General features: G+C 38.2%; 1 pseudogene; it reads right to left on the bottom strand.

Moving 5' to 3' along the window:
- Nucleotides 1-3,192: 3,192 nt before the first annotated feature.
- On the bottom strand, nucleotides 3,193-4,475 carry LOC123231116 (annotated as a pseudogene).
- Between the last annotated feature and the right edge of the window lie 1,584 nt (nucleotides 4,476-6,059).

Below are 6,059 nucleotides of genomic sequence, written 5' to 3'. Positions count from 1 at the left end.
TTTTTTTTCTTCCGGTATTAGGGAATTGGTTTTGTTTGACTGTTTATTTGTTACAAAATTCTTTTCCTTGAAAGGATGTGGAGCAGGAAGTAGATATATTATATTTATATTAATTTTTTAAAAATAGGTTGGGGAGGGAGGTGCTACAGATGTAAAATGTTGATTTGCTTTCAGAAAAAGTTACTGTATTAGTTTCATTTGCCTGTTTTACTGTGTTAGATGTGTCCTCATGAAGTGGGAGAAATTTGTAAACGTGTATAATATAAAAATAAAACACATCACTAAAACTTAAGGTTAACAAACAAACAGAAAAGAAATGATGCCAAAGATAAGTTTTTCCCGTTTCTTATTTTTTGCTGGGCTACACCTGTTCCATCATCTCCCTAAGAATATAACTACTAGTTAAATTATGAATATTTAGACCAAACAAAGCAGACTTTAGTAGAATATATCAAAGCAATAACTCAAAAAATTCTTGTGTTGCTGACTTGATTTTTTAAACCATCTTGTGAAAAAAAAAAATAAAGACATTAATGGCTAAAAATGGGGGGTGGGGTGGGGAAGCAGGTTGTTAAAAAAATAAGTTATGTATTGCTAGGGAAAGTAAAATAAGGATATCAGTCTTTCATTCATCTTTAGCCCATAGAACTGAGGAGAAGATAGTGGGGTAAAGCGCCAGTTTGGCAAAAGCAAATTTCCTTACCACAGTTCCACCTAGCTCCTTTTATATTTAGAGAATTAATCCTGGGAATCTTGCCTCATCCATGGAGTCTAATAAGAACTTGAAATAAGAGATGAACTGAGAGGAAAAGGCAGAAGGGAGGAAAGTTCAGAAAGTCATTGTGATCTTAACTTGATCTTCTGCTGCTTTCTGTGAGAAACTCGGATAAAGGGAAGAGCTTCATCACTCTACCAGGTAGAAACAACTGAGAACTTTAGCAGTCCCATCAGGATAGAAATTTACTAATTACAGCACCACCCAGTGGATGTAAGACAGATTGGAGGTTGACCCAGCAGTGGAAGTTTATATCCCAACAGACCAAAGAATGAGGGAAAGAATCCATATATACAAAAACTAGGCATATATACAAAAAATATGTTTAGCTGCTCCTTATTGTGTTAGTAAAGAAATGGAAAATAAAAGGGTACTCATCATTTGAGGAATGGCTGAATAAATTATGGTTATATGAATGTAAATATATATACTTTTATGCTATAAAAGGAAAGAAGCACTTGCAGAGAAACCTGGAAAGACTTGATGAATTCATGAAGAGTAAAGTGAACAGAACAAGAATGTATATAATAACAACAACATTGCAAAGACAACAACTTTGAAAGTCTTAGGAACTTTGATCATTCTAAGACCAACCATACTTTCAGAGTACTCTTGATGAAACAGAACCTGTAACAGAGAGGTGATGAACACAGGGACAAGATTTATATATATATACTCATTTATTTATTTGTTTACTTATTTTGGGCATGGTCAATGCAGGAATTTGTTTTGCTTTACTATGTAATATTCATTAGAAGGGTTATTTTTCTTTCTGGGGGTAAGGAAGTTACAGGGAGAAAAGATGGATTTTCGTTGACTAAAAAATAATTAAAATTAAAAATAGGAGGCCCTAATAATAGTACAGTGAAGAAGATTCCATTGACCAGAAAAGCTAAGGAGGGAGCAGGGCCACAGTTACAGGAGCCCAGCAAGAGGAGGGGGAGGTGTTCTGAACTGTCCATTTATGTAAATGAAGAACTGGCTACTTCAGCTTAACAGTCTAGTGGAAACCCTGTAAGAAATCTATTTGTCTCACTCTCCTTCAGTATGCCTCACAGATGCCAAAGTGATTTTCTTAGAATGTCTCTCCCTTAATCAATAAATTCCAGTGGCTCCTTATTGCTTTTAGAATCAAATGTAAATTCTTTGATGTTTAAGTTCTTCACAAACTAGTTCCTACTTTTCTGCTCTAAGTACATATTATTACCTTCCATTTACTTTATGTTCCAGCCATATTACCTACTTGTTCTTCACACACAACTTCATCTCCCATCTCCATGTCTTTATATTGATTATCCTTCATTCCTGAAATATACTTCCTTTTCATCTCTGCCTCCTAGAATTTCTGATGCTCAAATGCCACCTTCTACATGAAACCTTTTTCATTCCCTCCCTAGCTGCTATTGTCCTTTCTCCCAAAACCATTTTGTGTTCATTTTGTATATGCATCAACATATACAGTTGATCTACAAAGGTTGCAAAAAGTGTTCTTTCCCACTAAAACCCCTCAGCTTTTTCAAAGCAATTAAGCCCTAAGAAAACAGGGCTCCTAAAGATTGGGGTCAAACTTTTTATCAGTCAGTCAGTAAGCATTTAGTGCCAGGCACTCTACTAAAACAGGATAAAAGCAAAAACTAGAATTGTTACTCTCAAGGAGTTCATAGTTGGGAAAATAACATACTAATAACTATGTAAGATATATATGATGAAAATGGAAGGTTATCTCCAGAGGAAAAACACTAAAGGAGATGAGTTAGAGAGGGGAATGGGAAAGTGAATCTGAACTGAGTCTTAAAGGAAGCCAGGAGGACAGAAGTAAGGAGGGAGGGAAGGCCAGATACAGGGGACATCCATTGAAAAGGCACATACTTTGGAAAATGGATGCAAGTAAGCCAATTTAGTTGGATCATAGAATATATGGAGAGGAGTAAAGGGTAAGGAGGGGCCAGCTTGGGAAGAGCTTTAAAGGCAAATAGCATTTTATCTTTGATCCTGAAATAATTAAGGAACTATTAGAATTTATTGGAGGTGTGGAGGAGTAACATGATAAGACTTGTCCTTTAGGGGAAAAAAAAAGAATTTAGGAGCTGTGTGGAGGATGGCTTGGAGTGGGGAGAAACCTGAAGCAAGGAGACAGAGCAGACTACTGTAACACAGGTGTGAGTTGTCGAGGGTTTTTCCATATCTAAGTGGAAAAGAGACATATGGAAGATGTTGTGAAGACAGAAACAAGATTTGAACACAGTTGAGAATTAGTGGAAGTGAGAATGATACCAAGATTGTCAACCTAAGTGATTAGGAACAGACACCTAAAAGGTGAGTTTCATTTTTATTGATTTTTAGTGACCACAGAAGACATTTTCACAGAACAGAAAAAAAAAGAGACAAACCTAGCATGTGAAGAAAAATAATACACACTAATATTCCTTACCTTCATCCTCCTCGTCTACACTATCTGCTCCAACCTCCTCATAATCCTTCTCCAGGGCTGCCATATCCTCCAGTGCCTCAGAGAATTCTCCTTCCTCCATGCCCTTCCTCACATACCAATGAACAAAGGCACGCTTGGCATACATCAGGTCAAACTTGTGGTCCAGGAGAGCCCAAGCCTCATCAATGGCTGTGGTGCTGTAGGAGGATGGTAATTGATGCCAACCTTGAAGCCAGTTGGGCACCAGTCCACAAACTGGATGCTACGTTTTGTCTTGATGGTGGCAATGGCAGCATTAGCATCTTTGGGAACCACATCCCCATGGTACAACAGGCAGCAAGTCACGTATTAACCGTGGCAAGAGTCACATTTCACCATCTGGTTGGCAGGCGCAAAGCAAGCATTGGTGATTTCTGCTACAGTCAGTTGCTCATGGTAGGCTTTTTCAGCAGAGATGACTGGGGCATATATGGCCGGAGGGAAATGGATTTGGGGGTAGGGCACCAAGTTGGTCTGGAATTCTGTCAGATCAACATTCAGGGCACCTCAGAGAGGCAGTGATGGAGGACACAATTTGACTAATAAGGCAATTCAGGTTAGTGTAGGTTGGGCATTCAATATCAAGGTTTCTGCGACAGATATCATAGAAAGCCTCATTGCCTACCATGAAGGCACAAACAGAGTGCTCCAGGGTGGTGTAAGTGGTCAGAATGGAGTTGTAGGGCTCAACTACAGCTGTGGAAACCTGTGGGGCTGGGTAAATGGAGAACTCCAGTTTGGACTTCTTGCCATAATCAACAGACAGCCTTTCCATCAGCAGAGAGGTGAAACCAGAGCCAGTCCCACCACCAAAGCTGTGGAAAACCAAGAAGCCTTGAAGACCTGTACGCTGATAAGCTCCCAAATTCAGTCCTGAACCAAGCAAATGATTTCCTTGCCAATTGTGTAGTGTCCACAGGCATAGTTATTGGCAGCATCTTCCTTGCCAGTAATCAGCTGCTCAGGATGGAAGAGCTGTTGGTGGGTTCCAGTTCAAACTTCATCAATAACAGTTGGTTCCAGGTCTACAAACACAGCACAGGGAACATGCTTGCCAGCCCCTGTTTCACTGAAGAGGGTGTTAAAAGAATCATCTCCACCCCCAATGGTCTTGTCACTTGGCATCTGCCCATCAGGCTGGATACCATGCTCTAGGCAGTACAAATCCCAACAGGCATTGCTGATCTGGACATCAGCCTGGCCAACGTGGATAGAGATGCACTCACGCATGATACAGGTAAGCAGGGGTTCACTGGACCAAGAAAAAGTGGGAAAGATGGGGGACACAAGTCATGCTTGGGAAATTGGGAAGAGGGCAGTGGAAGATATGGACATTTTGAATTTGTTTTGGGCTTTGTGAGTTTGAAATGATCATGAAACATCTAGTTGAATATTTTAAAAAGACAGTTGATGTGAACTATCACTGAGGATAAAGATTATGACTAGATAGGGATAGATGTATTATGATCAAAATTATTCCAAAACACTCATTTTGAGTAAGAATATCAATTTATTGATTAGGCTAGCATTATAACCAATCAAGTCAGTGGATCCCTCAAATGACAAAAAAACTAGAAGGTTCTCTAGGTAGACCTATAAATGGAGTTTTAGGAGTTCATTATTCAACCCCTAGAACATCCCAAGACATCTCTAATTGGTAAATAGCTAATTAGGAGGTAGTCCAACAAACCCTCACCCTTCCTTACATAGTAGGTGATACAGGTCTAGTAGGCAGGAAGTGAATCATTGTTCCCTTTATTAATCAAATTTTGTTAAAAGGAAAATATTCTCAAGGAATTCCTGAAGATAAAGAGAATGTAAAACAGTAAGATTGGAATGAATCCCTGACCCAGAACCCAGACATAGGAATACACAAAATATTATAATTCACAATCCTTAAATAGAAATTAATATAGTATATAAAAAATTAACTCTCACAGTTCTGTGTGTGATATATATGTACATATATATACCTATATCTATATAGATATAGATATAGGTATATGCTTCATGTGCATAGAGATTATAATTTAACTGATGGGAACTGATACGGTTACCAAGTGAGATAATATTGAGGGAAGAAGGCATAGTTAATGAGTTTCGGCATGAATAAAGATTCAGCAAAGGAAAGTAACAAGTGGTCAGACAAGTAGCAGGACCTGAATAGAATAGTGTTGAAGAAAAAAAAAATATCAATACCATATTCTAAGGCACAAGTCTCTCAGAAATAACTTTTATTAATTTATCATATTCTAAATTCAGTCATTTTTCTACATTTCTACATTTAAGTGATAGGAATATCAAGACAGACAATTCCTCCAAACCTTCAGAAATCTTTTTTGATAAAATACAATTTGTGGTAGCATTTATAGGAATTCTCCTTGAATAATCAAAAAGTTCTTATTGTTCATTCATATCCAACTCTACATGAGCCTGTGGATTATATCACACCAATATTGACCATGGGGTTTTCTTGGCAAAGATACTGTAGTAGTTTACCATTTCTTTCTCCAGTGGATTAAAGCAAAGTTTAGATGACTTGCTCAGGGTCACACAGCCAGTAAGTTTCAGAAGCCATATTTGAACTCCAGGCCAAGCATTCTATCCACTGAGCCATCTAGCTGTCAAAAGGACTTTTAATTGGGAAAGCTAAGTGGTTCAGTGGATAGAGAGCTAAGCCTAGAGTTGGGAGATCTTAGGTTGAAATTTGACTTCAGAAACTTACTAGCTATGTAGACACTTAACCCTAATTGCCTAGCTCTTGCTACTTTTCTGTCTTAGAGTTGATACTAAGACAGAATGTAAGGGAAAGAA

The sequence above is a fragment of the Gracilinanus agilis genome, chromosome 1, assembly GCF_016433145.1.
Source record: "Gracilinanus agilis isolate LMUSP501 chromosome 1, AgileGrace, whole genome shotgun sequence".
Classification (NCBI taxonomy): Eukaryota; Metazoa; Chordata; class Mammalia; order Didelphimorphia; family Didelphidae; genus Gracilinanus; species Gracilinanus agilis.
This window is presented reverse-complemented; position numbering and strand designations above follow the sequence as displayed.